This window comes from Cyanistes caeruleus, chromosome 3, assembly GCF_971803275.1.
Source record: "Cyanistes caeruleus chromosome 3, bCyaCae1.hap1.1, whole genome shotgun sequence".
Lineage (NCBI taxonomy): Eukaryota > Metazoa > Chordata > Aves > Passeriformes > Paridae > Cyanistes > Cyanistes caeruleus.
The window spans coordinates 78,618,310-78,635,294 of NC_141703.1; the positions used below are offsets into that span (position 1 = coordinate 78,618,310).

The 16,985-nt window shown below is 40.1% G+C and overlaps 1 protein-coding gene across 11 annotated transcripts in view; it reads left to right on the top strand.

The window, feature by feature from the left end:
* Positions 1-13,122: 13,122 nt before the first annotated feature.
* LOC111924728 (uncharacterized) overlaps positions 13,123-16,985 on the top strand; it is a 41,010-nt gene continuing 37,147 nt past the window's right edge. For all 11 annotated transcript variants that reach the window (XM_086882147.1, XM_086882151.1, XM_086882156.1 and 8 more), the window contains exons 1-2: positions 13,123-13,667; positions 14,776-14,906. The gene's annotated coding sequence lies outside the window, so the exon portion shown is untranslated. The remainder of the gene's footprint in view (positions 13,668-14,775; positions 14,907-16,985) is intronic.

Genomic DNA, 16,985 nt, shown 5'->3' on the forward strand with positions numbered 1-16,985 from the left:
CTCGGTGTTATCCTGCCTGTCACCACTACTGCATCACTAGAAGAAATAGCTGTCCTAATGCAGAATTTAACTTTGAAGTTGTCCAGGGAATGGTGACTGACATGAGACTCGTAGGCAAGCTTCAGAGCTGATTTTTCATTGATAGTAAATCTCATTTTAAAGTCACTTAGGCACTCCTGAAAAATCCTACCTCCCACTCCAAGGGTTTTCATGAGGGCACAGTTAAGGTCAGGTTTCTGCATCTTTTTGGAGGTGCTGTAGTAAATAAATAAATTTATAAATGTAAAAAGTGATGCAGGTGTACCCACTGAAATTCCAGTTGCTATTTAGAAAACCACAAAGAAAAATCCAGACATTTTAAAATTGGACAAGCCTATATACATTTGCTCTGGACTTGGCCTTATCTGTAAGGATGGAATGTCTCAACATGTTGACAGAGAAGGGAAAGTGAACTTAAAAAACTTTTGATTAGAAGTGAGGATTGAGATTAGTCGATGGACAGCCTAAGAGATTCCACTTAGTTCATCTCAGGGAGAGTGGAAGGTAAGAGGGACATAATGTAAATGTGATTATTTTATCAATTCTTTATTAAAATGTTTCCAGATGAAGGACTAGAAAAGCTGTGTACATGACTCACTACCATTCTATAATTGCTGGAATGTATTATGAGCCTTGTCAGACCTCCTGTTCTCGTGCTTTGATTTATTTGGTTCTGTATGGATTAATCAGTATTTCTGCTGCTTCCAGATTTCTAAAGTGTGAAAGTATTCTCTGGTAGAAAACAAGCAATACAGCTAACATCTGTTGAAGTTCATTTTTCATATTCTGTCCATGGGGGAAACCACTGCAACATCTTGATGGGGTTTCAGGAAGGAAGAAGAACCTTCTCCATGGTTTTGTCTGTTATCTACAGATGTTTTGGTCATCCTGGACTATCTTAACATGACACGAGAAGTCTGACACTTGCCCACAGTTAGCTGAGTTACCCTTCAGACTCCCACATGGTTCTCATTAGTGTAATGTAGTTCTGTGAGCTGACTACACCTCTGGACATACGTACTGAGATTGGTCTAAATATTATTTTGGACTTAATATTAATAGCTCAGTGGTTCCATCTCCAAGTTCTAGAATGCTTAGATGAGTAGCATCTGATAGCAGTAATTTTTTTACTCTTAGTTTAATTTTTTTTTTCCTAAAATGTTTTTATTAGCAATCAAGAATTGATCTCAATTTCCACTTCCATAGATTCACTCCAAGCAGACAGCAGCTGGGGTGTAGAAAGCAGCATCTAAGTAGACATTCAGTTTGAGTTCAGCAGAAGTTTCTCTGCATGCAAAGGGAGGTGCCTCTCAAATTACAGAAAAAGGATCTGCAAAGTTATATGGCAAAGCACTCGTCTCCACAGACACAAAGGAACACAGAGGAACAACTGTGAGTGGATGAACCCCTCTTCAAATTAATTCACTTTGTTTTCCGTTCTTACAGGATAAGGGTTGATTTCAAAGGAGCAAGTTTCACAGGTTGCACCAAATGATTAGGAACCTGGCTTGTAGCACTGCAAGGAAAGGGAACAGGTGCCACTGGTGTGACTAAAGACCAATCTCTGTCAACTCAAAGGAATGGGGGAACCAAAATATCCTTATCACAGAAACGGAGTGCTCACCCAACTTCTAGGGTTTTCACAGCACAGCAATCAGTCCATGGTCCAGGTGAGAAAATCACCAAAGAGGGTTGACTGGGGAGTATCTCTCAGGATCACTGCATAAACCGAGAGTGTTACTGCTTAAAGGGGCAAGGAACATATGGGAAGTGTGTTTTGGATATGTACAGGACTTGTAAAAGAAATTTGAAGTAGCAACCAAAAGTGGGAGGAGAGATGAATCAAAGTGTATTGGGAAAAATGGAATTTTAAGGTTCTGTGTCAATCTCATGTGAGCCAGGAATGATCAGTACAGGTGTCAGTCTGTCCATGTCCTGTGCCTGACTGGAGCAGTCTCTCTTGCCTTCTCACTAAACTAGGACTCAATCCAGCTGTGCCTGGGCTCCTCTCTGAGAAGGAGCTTAGAAAGCAAGGAGATCCTTTCTGCACCTTGTGACTCCATGGGAGGGCTTCTTTAGTAAACTTGGCTGAAGCTTCTGCTCCCACGCATGACAATGTCCCAACACCTCCCCTGGAGGGGATTTTCCACACCAGAGCCAGTTGTGTAAGGGAGAACATTGGCATGATAAAAAGCAATATCCCACCTTGCAGGACCCGCTTGTTATTGGCCTCTTCATCATCAGGAATATGTGCTCAGCCTCACTGTGCGCTGGACATGGAGCCGTGGCAACCTCGCCTCCTTCCTGCTACCAGCTTTGGCAGCTCCTAACAGACTCCCCTCATATTTCCTGAGAAAACTAGTTTCTCTGGGCCTCAGCATCATTGCCTTGTACTGCTGAGCTTTGGCCTTTCTGTCATTTTGCAGGTAAAAGGTGCATGTGTCCCCCAGCACTCCTTTTCCTTAGGTAATAGTTTCATTAGTGGTTTTTGAACAGCTCAATTGCTTCTTAAAATTTGTGGATGTGGCATTTTGTGAAGTGTTTTTCATGATGTCTCTGGATAATGTATGCTGTACAATATTTGTCTCTTGACCTGATGGATTTATTTGACTTTGAATGAGTGAGCACAAACTACTGAAGCCAGTGAAGTCCTTTCAGTTTTGTTCCTACATATGCACTCAGAAACAAAGTTTTATTTGGGAACATTCCCATTCGTATCTTAGGGAGAATTAATTGTTCTATATTTTAGTTTTCAGCAACTTTCCAAAATTCAAATAATCTTTAATGTATCCTGCCCTCTAAATGTTGACATATAAATGCCATTGGAAATTTCAGAGTTTATTTATTTTTTTGGACCATCTTCATATCTGATAATCTCCTCGCAGAACAGAACTTTTTTTTGTTGGTTTCAATTGCCAGCCCTGAGACCAAACTCCTGGGAAACCAAGTCCAGTGCTCTTTTTTCATACTTCCCCAGGGTTAATAAAATCATTGTGAGGATTTGTTAGTTTTTCAGCATCATTTGTCCTACACCATCTCTTCCAAAGCCTATGACATTTTTACTGTTAATAGATTCATATTGAGTAACAAATTATTGGAGCCGTTCTGGCCCACAAGATAGAGAATCCATTTGTTCCTACTGCTGAGTAGGCTCCAGATGGTGTCAGGCTAAGGCTCAGCAAACTTCTTATTACTAAACATGACCTATGTTCATGTTTAGTAATAATAAACATGATAAAATAATAAACTTATTCCTGTATATATAAATCTGTCAATGGGAACTTAGCCTCTTTCATCTCGTCAGCCTTACAAGGCACCCTTCAAAGAGTACACAGCTTTTACAACACAGGTGTTACTTTAATCTCCAAAACTTTGCTGAGACTATTTGCAGGGATAGTTAGATCAAATTCATCTCCCTGCTTTCCCCCCACTTGGCAGCTCTTTGTTGTCTCAAGTTTCTGCTAGAACCCATGGTGCATATGCAACCTCTGCAGAGTTATTGCATCTGAATGCTCTCTCTCCTGAGTCTGATCAGTCCATGGATAATTTTGTGACTTCCCAACCTAATGTTTCACCATACCTGTCACTGGGGAATTCCTTACTTTTCTAATTTTCAGTGAATTCTCTGTCATTTAAAGTTCCATATTTCTGTTTTAATTGCTGAACTCATGTCAGCTTGGTTGAAAGAATCTTTTTATATATAAAAATAAATATATTTCATATACATTTTTATTAAAATTACCCATTCTCTTCCTACCTAAGCTATTTTCTTGGAAGTCACTGCTATGCCTTGCAGCCAATGATTTTTCCTGGCTCAGAAGGCAAGGCTAGCTCTGTCCCTGGCTCTCAATATTAGACAGAGTCATGTTACTCATCATCATGCTGTGAGCTGTTGTCTATGCTCTGCCTTGTTTGTTCAAAACACCTGCATCTCCTAAATGCATATCTGAATTATATTTATTGTGAATCTCAAATTTCTTCTTGTTTTATTGAACCCAGGTGTCAACAGGTGATTTTAAAAGGTGAGAATATGGGGAAGTTCAAGGATTCAGTTGATGGTGATTCTAGTAAGCAAATGTGCCTATGTCCAGCGGAGTTATCCAAGAAACAAAATTAGGTCTATTCAATTCAATTCAATTCAATTCAATTCAATTCAATTCAATTCCACTCAGCTCCATGAAAAAAGCTTCTCAAGTGTGCCCTTGATAAAATCTCCTTAAAATAGCCATGGTCTTGTGAGTGCAGCACAGACCCTCAGGTAAGCTCCAAAGGTTGTTCATGGGGCACTTGGGCTGTATCTCAAATATCTAGAAGTGCCCTCTGGTCTCCAGTCACTCAGTTCAGACCTGGAAAACACACTGTTCGTGCTGGGGTGGTGAGATGAGAGAGAGCAGCACTGGTGTGGACCATGTCTGAGCAGAAATGCAGCTGAAAAAGCTGAGATGAAGATCCAGGATGGAAACTGGAACTGGAACATCCTTCTGGATATAATCCAAGTGCATGGGGACAACCCAGGGAGATCGTAGCTACCAAAACCTGATCTGCTGTTGAGAAAATCATCAGCAAGAAGCCATGGCCTCTACTCTTCCCTGAGGCCTTTATAGGCTACTTTGGGACTCACCATCTGTCCTGCCTACTTTCTACAGCCTCAGACTACACACTGAAGGTGTGCTTTGTTCAGAAAAATCTGCACCAGTCACGCTCTTATTGTTCCAGATATTCCCTTCCTCCTCTAGTCAGCAGACAGTTTCTGTTTTCATCAGATTCAGCCAGCTCAGCTGATTATCTTTCCTCTTTGCAATTGCATTTCTGCCATGTTACATTTTATTTCAGTAACATGCCTCACCAGGCACTGTCACATGCAGTGCCAGTTGCTATCACAGTTTCTATGGTTTTGTCCTGTAAATGTTTGCATCTTCTTCTGGAGACAAAGCTATGGTTTGAAAGAAGCTTGTCAAACATTTTATTATTGAACTTTTTTTTCCTTTATTATATCATAAGTGCTACATTTCTTAATTAAAATGGAGCAGAATGACCCTTCTCAATGTCATAAATTATAATGCTCTCTTCTTATATAGAACAGGGCTATGGATTTTGAGACTGCCAGAGGCCAGGCTGGCATCACAATTCTCCTACAACAGTCATGTTGTTCAATTTGATGACAAATGATCCCTTACAGACACAGCAATGCCAGCAAAATTTGCTGCAACAACATTATTTTCCCAGTGTAGTTTGTTTCTTTTGGGGCTTAGGGGAAGAAATGTGTGGTTTGTCCTGCAGTGAGGTCAACTACCCTGTGGCTGCAAACAAGTCTCTGGTTTGCCTGGAGATTTTATTTTAAACTGTGTAACTTCTGGCTTTGCAGTGGTTAGTGACTGCCATATTTCAGCCCTTACTCTCACATCTCTGTATTTGTGAGAGAAACTGGGGGTTTTAAAATTTTTTTTTGTTGGGACTGTATGGTTTATCTCTCCCTTTCCATGTTATTTTTGAGTTAGCTGAAGTGATATGGCAAGAGTAGTAGTGATATTCAATAAAAAAGTAAGATTTAAAAGAGAAAAATTTATAAAGCCATCACAGTACTCTGAAATCAAACAGAAATTAAAGGTCTTACTAGCACTGAAGAAAAGGTGCTGGGCTTGACAAGCAAACATAGTAAATAAATCCATTTCCCTCAAGAATGTACCTGCCACAAAGTCTGCAGTGTTCTCACTTACAGACAGCTCTAGCTCATTGTGAATTGCCTGAGAAGCATCTCTGTAAAACAATTTTCAGTCTGCTATGCTTTGAGAAAATGGTTCATATTTGTATCAGCATCAGCAAGGGTTCAGCTCACCATGGTAGTTAAGCAGGTGAGAATAATCTATACCTGTTCTCCTGTTTTCTTTCTTCTTTCCCTTCTTCTTTGCTGCTGAAGGATGACACTTCAAGAGCAATAATACAATGCATTCCTATCAAATGATCAAAACTGGAGGGGCAGTTACCCAGAACTGTCTGCAATAGAAGTTCTTTTTTTGCAATATCTCAAGCCAGGCATGCGAGGGAGGTCCCCAGATCTGACAACTACTTTGGAGAATCTTGGCTCACATCAGCACATTCATACTTAGGAATGGACCATCCATTAGGGAGTTATGGCAGATGTTCAGTGCTCTGCACACATAGATGTGGATATGGGTGGCTCATTTTGGGCAATGTTTGCTGAACATTACAGGTATTTATTAGCTGCTGCCTTACCCATGGAGCACATCCTCCCCTGTAGAATAGTATATAAGAATTTAGGATATTGACAGCTCATGTTCAATTACCTCCATCAAAGTTTGACACAAAATAGGATTTTCTGTTTGACTGATCCATGTCATGAGCAAATGTAATTTCTCTGCATTATGAAAACCTCCCTAGCCTTTACTTTTTTCTTCCTTTAGTTGTTTGGGGTTTTTTGTTTGTTTCATTAGTTGTTTTTTTGTTCTTGTTTGTTTGTTCAGGTTTTGGTTTTTTGAGTTGTTGTTGTTGTTGTTGTTGTTTTGATTTGATTTGATTTTTTATTTTGGTTTGGCTCTTTTAATAGAAAATTATGACATCAGAGAATCTTTTGGTAAGACTCGCCTAACTTTTTCCTAAACTCTGTTACTGATATGGGGTCACTCTGCCATTAGGCATCTGGAGGATTTATAACTAGCAAAGACCAGTGTGCTTCTCAAACCTCTATGTCTCCTTGTCTATACCATCTACAAATGTAGCTTCACTCTTCATTTGCTTAATTCATGAATAGTCCCTACTCCCTGCAGCCATGTGAGAAGCTCTGGGATTAACTGATTTGAAATTTCTAGGCTTCAACTTGTGCAGCAAAACCAGTGGCACTCAACAAAAAGGGCTCCATGCCCTCAGCTGTATTGGACAAACACATACAGCTCTTGACCTGTCATTTCCTCTTTCTTTCTTGCCAAAGTAACATGGCAGGCACACACACATGCACTAAGAAACCAATCTTTCTGCCAGATCATCTCAAGGAGCTATCACCTCATGTTTGCTTGTCTCAAACATCCCATTCCAATGACTCTGTTGCTTTTTATAGCCCAGCTATGAGTCTCAGAACTTTCATTATTGTTTTATTACACTGAATGGAGATAATAGCAGAAGGTGCCTACTTGTTTCTAGCTATAGGTAGATTAATAAGTAGGTACCAACTTTCTATGACACATGCTTCAAAACATTTTAATTTAAATAATTTCTCCTTTTGCGCATTCCAGGACACTCCAGACCCTGAAGTACTGGCAAAATGCTGAAACAGTTAAAAATGTAAGCTTTGTAATGTCTAATTTCTTGGTCTTTCTGTTCTGGAGAGACATGGGAAGAAGACTCTGGAACTGAAGGGAGAGATCTAATGATAGAAAAGACTAAATTTCACAGTCAGACAGTTGTAGTGTCTATTCAACACTCAAACAAATTATGACTTCTATCTGACTTTTTTTCTATTTTCTTCATTCTCATAAATATTTATGGTCTTCTTGGCTATTAATTTTGAGAAAGGTAAATTTATTACCTCAGGGTGAGTTTAATTTTAATTTCTTTTGCAGTTATCTATGAGTAATATCTGTGTAAATGCACTCACCAGGTTCTCAAAGGCTGGCTTTCCATGAGGCTGCTCCTGGCAAGCAACAAACACTTTTGCAGTTTCCTCTACATCTTCAAGTGCCTGCAACAAGATGTGCACAGCTCTGCTCCTGAGGTACTGGACCCACAGCCTCTCTGGGCTGCCTGTGCCACCAGTGCCTCAGCACCCTCATAGTGAACAATGCCCTGTTCCTGTTTAAAGCCGTTCCCCCTTGTTCTATCACTAGACACCCTGATAAAAAGATTGCCCCCATCCTATGAATCCCCTTTAGGTACTGGAAGATGCTATGAGGTGTCCCTGGAGCCTTCTCTTCTCCACCTTTGGAAACTGTTACCCAGTCCAATACCTCTTTCTGTCAGCAGATCCTGATTAAGGCTGGTGAACTGTTCATTGTTCATTCATTTCTCTTTTGAGCTGAACTTTCTCTGCCCCTTCTCATCTTGTGAATCTCCTGCAGCCTCTCTGAACACTGCAGTTATCAAGTGCCTTTTAAATGGTGTTTTTAATTGAAGCCTGATAAAGGTAAATGAGTTCAAACTTTCCTGTAATAACTGCATTGCCTACAGCTCACAAATCTGAGAATTTTTTAATTTTATCTCCTATTAAATCAGTTTTTATTGGACCTATAATATATATAGAGACAAAATAAATATCTACAAGAAATCATGCAGTTTGGAATAATTACATGCTGCTGAAAGGCCTCACAGGCAGTAGAAGAAGAAAACATCAGAATATATTTTGCAAAATTCTGTATTAGATACACAAAAAATACACTTTTACAGTGGTGGTTTCCTTTCATACTTCACAGTGCTTAACTGGCATTTGGAAAAAAAAGTATGAAAACATACATAGCCCAGGAGTATAAGTAAGGGACTAAGGCCTTCTTCAACTTCTCCTCATCCAGCTGTTGGAACTGAAATGGATATGTATTAATAATAAAACATGGACCGATTCTAGTTAGGTTAGGTAAAAGTTTTTCTATTCCTTCTCAATTTGGCTAGAAACTGAAACAAGAGAAGGAACAACTGTGAAAGTGTAAAGACAATATTCAAATATAGAATAGAAATAGAATTCATAGAGCTTACAAATTGAAAAGGAAGATTACCAAACCTGAGCCAAATGCATTACATACAGTTGCTTTGCATACAGAATTGCAACCCTGAAACAAAAAGCCATCAGGTCACTATGCAACAACACCAAGAGGCTGAAAATCCAACACTTTCTCTAGTGTTTTGCTAAGGAGTTTAGTCTCCCTCACTGCTAAAATTTTGTTTGTAGTTTCTAAGTTAGATTTCCTTTTTGCTTCCAGACATATTTTAAATTTTTTTTGTTTTATTCCCCACCAGATCAGAGCCCCATGGGGCACTGTTTTCTCCCATAAAAGTATTCCAGGATTTGAATGACATAATTTATTGATTATCTTTGAAAACTAATTCAACTCAATTCTCTCACTGAAAGATAATTTTTTGTCATCTCTTTCTAGTCTTTCCTAACAGCTCTGCAGTATGTGCTCCCTGCCCAATATAACCCTTATTTTACTGTTGGTAAAATCCCTTGGTGCATAAATATTGCATTTCTTTTTCCCAAGAATATGAATTTTCACTTATTTAAATGAAATCATTTCCTCAACACCAGCTTGCTCTTAATAATGTTCTGACTCTGTTACTATTTTTCTCTCTGCTCTTTTTTACATCATCAGCTCTACAATACTTATCTGCAGTGAATTTATATTTACTCCTAGTTTGTTGATGAAAATGTTGGACAGTGTCAGGTCTTGCATTGATCTCACTGGTCTCAGCTCCAACAGCTAAAAAACATTTTCAAGCTGATAAGGGAGTGAGCTCTGAATGGTTTGGTTGAAGGTCCAGACCAGGAGACTTTTGGGGTGCATGTGAAGGTACTGGTGGGAGGCAGCATGGTGCAGTGTTGCTTGGCAATGCTGCTACCAGAAAAGTATCTTTTGTTACAGCAGTTATTACTGTTTTGAAACTTACATAGAGACTTCACCTTCTTAGCACTTCACCTGCTCTGATTCCTGCATCAGTTGCTGGTTTTAAGTTGCTTCTCACTTCTTAAAAACTGCATTTTATTTCCAGTTTTATAGACCTAGATTTAGTCTACAATCTTTGTGCCTTATTATGGCATTTATCTATCACAGAGGGAATCCTTTTCAGCCAATCACACCTGAATTATCACTTCATTTTCTCTTTGGTAGAAAAACATGTCAAGTTTTGGTTCTCTCCCTGCAAAGTAGATTGCATTTGGATCTCACTGTTTTCTCCTTGGTGACATTTTATTCTGGGAAATTTGAGATTTTTAGCCTGATATGCCAAGGCAATGAATTACATAGTTGCATATTAGGATCTTTGCCTGTCATATCAGCTTTTGATGACCTTCACACATTCAGGGCAGTTCACCAGTCTGGCAGAGGGCATAGCTGTCACCTTGAAAAAGTTGCCAAAGATACTCTTTAAAATTTTCCCAAAACTATCACTTGGGGAAATGCATTCAAAAGAACCCTGTAGGGCTGTCAGCTGTTCTGATTATCACATTTGCTCCAGCAGCAGCACTCCCTACCCTTGTAAGAAACCACAACTTACACCAGTGCTTACCTCTTCAGTTTCTAGGAGGTGGATGGAGTTTTGCTACAGAAGGAAAGGAAGCAAGAAGCTGTAAGCATCATTAAGCACACATCTGTGTGATATCAGGCTTCATTAGGTTTATTCTTCATGGAGGAGCCTGTTTACACAGTGGACACTCTGTATTTTATTTGATTTGAGCTTGGAAGACTTCTTTGTAGTTTTGAAGTCTAAGAGCCGTTCACAGTTTGAGGAGGAAGATTCAGAAGACCTGTGATGGCTGGTTAAAATGGAAGAAAAAGTACCAGGTATTATATCAACTTCTGATCCCACTGAGTATAAACTAACAATCACAGCTATTACTGGGTACATTCTGCCCTCCTATGTGACCTACATGGCACCAAAGTGTAGATCATGTTTTGAGTCGGGTTTGTATTGCAGAAACCTGATCTTGCTCATGTTCCTCATTTCAGTGATTTCCCCTGGGACAACAACTCATCCTGAGTCTGTGAAGGACAAAGTACAGTAGGATAAAAAATGCTATTTTATATGTTAGCACAAGTAATATAACCACAGCTGAAGTGTAGAAGTTTTCAATAATGTAAGGAGAAGCAAGAAAATATTAGTTCATTTCTATGGAGCTGTTTACCTGTATTTGCTTCATTAGCACAGAATCTGAGATCTTAAGTTCTAGTGACATATTTTTCCCCATAATCTGCCTGCAAGATAGAGAAGCTATATTTGCATTTCATGGGCAGTTGGAATGGAGGAACCTTAGTGGTTTTAAATTTGCTAGTACTTCTGGGTGTCTAACAAACAAAGGTGTCTGTATGCTTTCAAATGAGATCCAAGATGTCTCAAAATGAACAGACAGCTCCAAACCAAGAAAAAGTCTATATGATCTTTCGGAAAATATTAGCTAAGGCCAGTATCCAGAACTTCTTGCCTCTAAAGAAGAGGAATAAACTTTGATAAAATGCCTAGTGGAAAGCTGGCATCATGTTATTTACTTTTATGGAGGTTTTCCAGCTTAGCAGAGAAATAGATGACCAGCCTACTGGTAAAAAACATTTGGTCCTCAGAAGCATGAGGAAAAGAAAAAACTATGTTTATAAAGAATAACTATTGCCAGATTTTTTTCAAAGAATGGCTAAGATAGTAATTGAAAGGAAAACAGTTGAACTAGTTTATTATACTTTTGGATTAAACCACATCATTTCCTTAAGCAATGAGCAGGAATTTCAGTGGTTGAAAACCTCAAGAAAGGATTCAGATGAGCTTGAATACAAGCTCTCCTGGGACTGAAAATGAAATTAAGAACATATAAGGTTAGCACTTAGGGGAATATTTTTGGCAGAATGAGGTGACAAACCAGGGATCTTTGTAATTATTGTTGTCAAGTAGTTTCTTCAGTAATGATGCAGAAGAAAAAGAAGACTGTGTGTTAATGCAGTTGAATGCCCTAGACTGAGAGAGTCAGGCAAAGACAGAGATATTGGGGGTGGGAATAGAGCAGAAGGAAAACTAGGGACATGGAGGAGGAGGAAAGGGAGAAAAAGTAACAGTGGAAATAAAAACTGCTGAATGTTAAAGATTACTGTGAGGCAGTTTGGGTCCCTGACATCCAAATCTAACTGCTAAAATACAAAGAAAACATAAAAATTGAACTAGAGAAACTAAAAGAGAAAATATTTTGCTTAAATTTGCTAGTTACAGATGTCATCTGCCAGTCTGGAGAAGTTCTTGATTTTCCTCAAGGCATAAAGTAGCAAATTTTGGTGTTTTGGGAAAATCCATTGGGAAAATAAGGATTTAGGAATACTGAAATTTCTCTGGAATTTACAGGTGAGAAGTATCCAATAAAAATCCAGGGATTAACAGGAAATATCTCAAAAGAGCTCTAGTGAGATGTGTAATGATATGATGTGAAACTTTAAAAAGACTGTTCATAATCCACAGATGATTTTATAGTAAGAACATTAAAAAAAATAAAGTCTCAAATCAAATTATGACTGAAGTGTCTAATAAATTTTGAATCTCTTCCATTTGCTCTCAATGTTTGGAAGGGTTTTTTTTGACAGATCTTAATAGAATTAATGTTTATATAAGGAAATTTTAAATATGAGCTCTTATCTGCATAAATTCTGACCTGTCATCTCTGAATGTGTTAGTGATCTGTGATCTGAATACAGGAAAAAAAAACCAGGGTGCCATGATGTGTACCAGTCACTCTGAGTTTCTGAGAGGTAATATGAAATATCCCAAAACTGCAGAGAACCTTCTGGAGGGATAAAGTATTTTACTGGAAATGAGTGCAGAGTCTGGAAGAGTAAATATATTTGGTCCTTTTTCAATCTTCTGATGAATCATTTGAGAAAAGAGAGAGAAATACAAGTAAGACATAACCCAGCATGGTTGCCTGAGCCCCAGTCTTCTGTATGTGAAGAGAACAGCATGGGAAGAGTATTTATTCTGCTGTTAAATCTAGAATCAGTGTTAAGGTTGGAAGAATAGTACACCAATTAGAATATGGGGGACCTTTGGTGGACAACAGATGACCTGTGAGGCCAGTCTCAAGTTTAGTTATTTTCTCTGTCTTTTGGAAGTAATAGTGTGTTGTGTTTGCATTGCAAGGTTTTGGTAGTGGGGGTACAAGGGTGGCATCTCTGAGAAGCTGCCAGAAGCTTCCCCCATGAAGATTCTTCCCCTGACAGATCCAATGCCAGCTGGCTCCAAGAGTGACCTGCCACTGGCCAAGGCCAAGCCCATCAGTGATGTGGTAGTGACTCTGGGTTAACAGATAAAAAGAGGAAAAAAACTTCTGGGAACAGCAGCCAAAGGAGAGGAGTGAGAACATGTGAGAGGAACAGCCCTGCAGACCCCATGGTCAGTGCAGAAGGATGGGCAGGAGGTGCTCCAGGCACCAGAGCAGAGATTCCCCTGCAGCCCCTGGTGCAGCCCATGGTGAGGCAGCTGTGCCCCTGCAGCCCATGGAGGTACAGGGTGGAGCAGAGATCCACCTGCAGCCCCTGGAGGGTCCAGTGTCAGAGCAGGGGAATGTCTGAAGGAGACTGTGACTCCATGGGAAGCCCACAGTGGAGCAGGCTCCTGGCAGGAACTGTGGCACCATGGAGAGAGAAGCCCACACTTGAGCAGTGTTTCTTGGCAGGACTTGTGATCCCCAGGGGACCCACAGAGGAGCAGCCTGCTCCTGAAGGACTGTGCCCTGTGGAAGGCACCCACACTGGAGCAGTTCATGAAGTCCCATGGGAGGGACCTCAGGCTGGAGCAGGGGAAGAGTGTGAGGGCTCCTGCCTGTGAGGAGGAAGGAGCAGCAAAGACAGTGTGTGACAAACTGTCTGCAGCCACCATTCCCTGTGCCACTGCAGGAGACGAGGCAGAGAAATCACCAATGAAGTAGAGCCCAAGAAGGAGGGGTGAGTAGAACACGTGTTTTTAGTTTTGTTCTTATTTCTCATTATCCCACTCTGATTTGATCTGTAATAAATGAAACTACTTTCCCCAAGGCAAGCCTGTTTTGCCCACGATGGTAACTGGTGAGTGATCTCTTCTTGCCCTTATCTCAACCCATGAGCCTTTTGTTGTATTTTCTCTCCCCTGGCCATCCAAGGAGGGGACTGATGGAGCAGCTTTGGTTGGCACCTGGCATACAATCCAGGCAAGGCCCTAGTATACATGCAGACATTCCCCAGTCTGTCCTCTACTGTTTTGCAAAAGAAAAGAGTTCTCAAAAAACCCCACAAAAGCTGTTATAAGCATTTCTTCTTTCTTTTTCCTTTCTTTTTCTAATTTCTTCCTTTTTTTTTCTAGACCCCTAAAATTTTATCACTGTCAGAATTTTCTCTCTTAGTTTCAAGGCTTCCTCAAATTCGTCAAGAAAAGGGCAATAGCTTAGAGAGATGTTTTAGAAAGCACTCCTGATTTCCTAGCTTTATGTGGGCCTGATTCTTATACTGCCTGCTGATGCGGGTGGGAAACTGGTTACACTGCCTTTAGGTACTGAAATGCTCCTTAAAGTCCTTCAGAAATAACACAGATTTGGATCCTCCCATCCCACTGAACCTAAATACAGCTCTTTAATAAATGTAGCTATAGACAGATCTTGGAATAATAGCTAGTTATTAAAAAAAAAAAAGCAACAAAAAAAAAAAGGAAAAAAGAAAAAGGAAAAAGCAACAAGAAAGCCCTGTCTTGCCTCTGAAAAAGCTACATTAGATACATACAGCACCTTCCATGAGCATTGCTGGGATGAGTTTGGACTACTCTAAATCCAGTTCTGAGGGTTTCTCAGCAAAGCTGCCCTTTTGCAGTGGTGTGAAAATGTTTTGTGCATTTCCTAGCCTTTTCTGACATCCTTTCTTGAAGAATTACTTTCAGTGGACTGCATTCTTGCTCAGATGCTATAGAGGTGTAATTTCTCATTAGCTAAGAAAAACTAATTCTTTATTGCCTGGAGGCTTGTGGCCAAGTAATATTGTTTCTTTTAACTGAAATGATTACTCATGTCCTCTCCCTCCTCCTTAGGTCCGTTCTAGCTGGAGTCTTTTGGTCTCAGTCTCAAGTGTGATACTCACTGTAGCAGGGAGAAACAAGAAGCTGCTCAGACCCACTCCTTCCAGTACTGCCTACACCAAAACCTTCTTGTCACTGCAAAGGTATTTGAGTGTAAAATATCTTCATTGTTATCCTGCATGCAATACTGTATTCTTGGGTATTAACACCGCAGCAAATCTCTCCAAACCTGTCAAAAGGCTTGGAGAAGTACAATGAGAACTGTGTTCAAGGGGCAGTTTGAAGCAGAATCTTAGGAATCACAATCTTGAGCCTAAATTGAGAGCAACTTCCTCAAAGGCAGCAAGTTCCTGTGACAGAGCAAAGATTTTATCTGTGTCCCAAAGCACACTCTGGGATGTGGCACTTTGAGACAACCCTAGAGGCAGTGGGAGCAGAGTAAGAGCAAAACTCAAAGAAATAGATCACTTGGCAGCAGGTCAGGGAGTTGGGGTGACCTGGTCATACTGACCTCTGTAGTGTAAGTGCAGGGAATGAAGGGCACAAGTTACCAGCTGGAGAGTGTAGAGGGTTTGTGAGTAATATTTTCCCCACTAAACTCCTCCCAGTATTTGTGCAAAGGATTTGGATATCCTTTGGATTGCCACAGTGAAATGGTGAAGTGATCTGCTGTGGAATTACTGCACTGAGCAGTATTTCAGGAGGGGAATTCAGGAGGGGAAACAAGGTGTGGGAATGTGGTCCTGGCCTCATGATGGAAGCACCCAGCCTGGGGCTTCCCTCAGTACTGCTCTTGGAGATCCAGCCTGGTGCAAAGGGAAATGGGCCTGGCATGCCCTGCCTGTTTTACATACCTGAATTGCAACATAGGCATGGGTTATGTACCCCAAAGCTGCGTAACACTGAGAAAACAGGACAATTTAGGGATTTTTTTTTCCCTTAGATATGCCACATGACTGCTTCGTGCCCCACAAATGGGAAAGAAATAGTGAAAGGTTTCATGGGATGGTTATAAATTTTGCAACGTGTCACCTTATTTTGTATATTGACTCAGACTGGCTGCTAGGAGAGGTTTCAGTAAGGAATAGTGAAGGACTTTATATAAAGGAGCCATGAGAGTCCAGGTCACTGCCCTCTCTGCTGGGAGTAGCTCTTTGGACACCAGGAGGTGGCAGAGATATTGGCAGCACAAAGGGGAAACAAACTGCACATGAAAACTAGAGTGTGCCTGTAAGTCATGTCACTTTTTGTGTCTGGGTTAAGACCTTAATTTTGGCTTCCGTTACATGTATTTTTTTTTGACATGAGTATCTCTGTTTTCCCATCTCTGCTTATGGAATAAAAGGTCTCCCTAGGCAGAGGAAATGGAATATGTCATCCTGAAAAAAAGCACTGAGAGTAACACATGCAGTATTTCTTGTTATAAACTTGCATAAAAATCCAGTGTGACAGTCAATCCTGTGTAATATGCAGATTATAGTAGATTAGTTAGTTCTAATTTGACATAGCCTGTTATCCCTGAAGCAGAGATTCCTGCTTCCTCTGTTCCAGAGCATTCCTTAATTCTGTTTCAAAGAGTAATCAATAATATGACAGCGGTCGTTGGAACAAAAAGAGAAACATACCTAAAATTAACTACAATTTTAACAGATAAACCATGTTTTCACTACGAGTTTGTCACCCTGCTCTTAAGAAAACTTGTGGTCTTGTGTTCACTTATTTTCAGCCCTAGACAATTGTGCTGTGCCCTGCTAATAGCAAGAGTTTGGCTCCAGTTGTGCAACTGTGCACTAATTGCCTGCAAATCAGAATTAGATGTGAAGATGCCAATGAGTTTCCTTCTAGAAAAAAAAAAAAAAGTAATGAGAGTCATTCTCTTTCCCCCAAAATTACTGTCATTCAATTTGACTGAAATATTCCCTCCTCCACCATGCATTATGCCCAACCAAGCAGGAGTTAATAGCATTCCACTGATATAGCAAATTACTTTTTACTGGGGATGACACAGCATGCTTAAAAAATTTTGCCCCCACTTCATTTTTTCCTATTCTTCCAATGTGATTCACCCTCCTACACCTTTCTTTCCATTGCCTCATGAGTAATTTCTCTTTATCTCCATCAAGCAAATGTAATGCTGTATAAAAGCTGGAAACAGCTGCTTTTGTACTGTAGTTACTATTAATAAGTCTCTGGTGTTAACATTTCTCTGATCAACACATCCA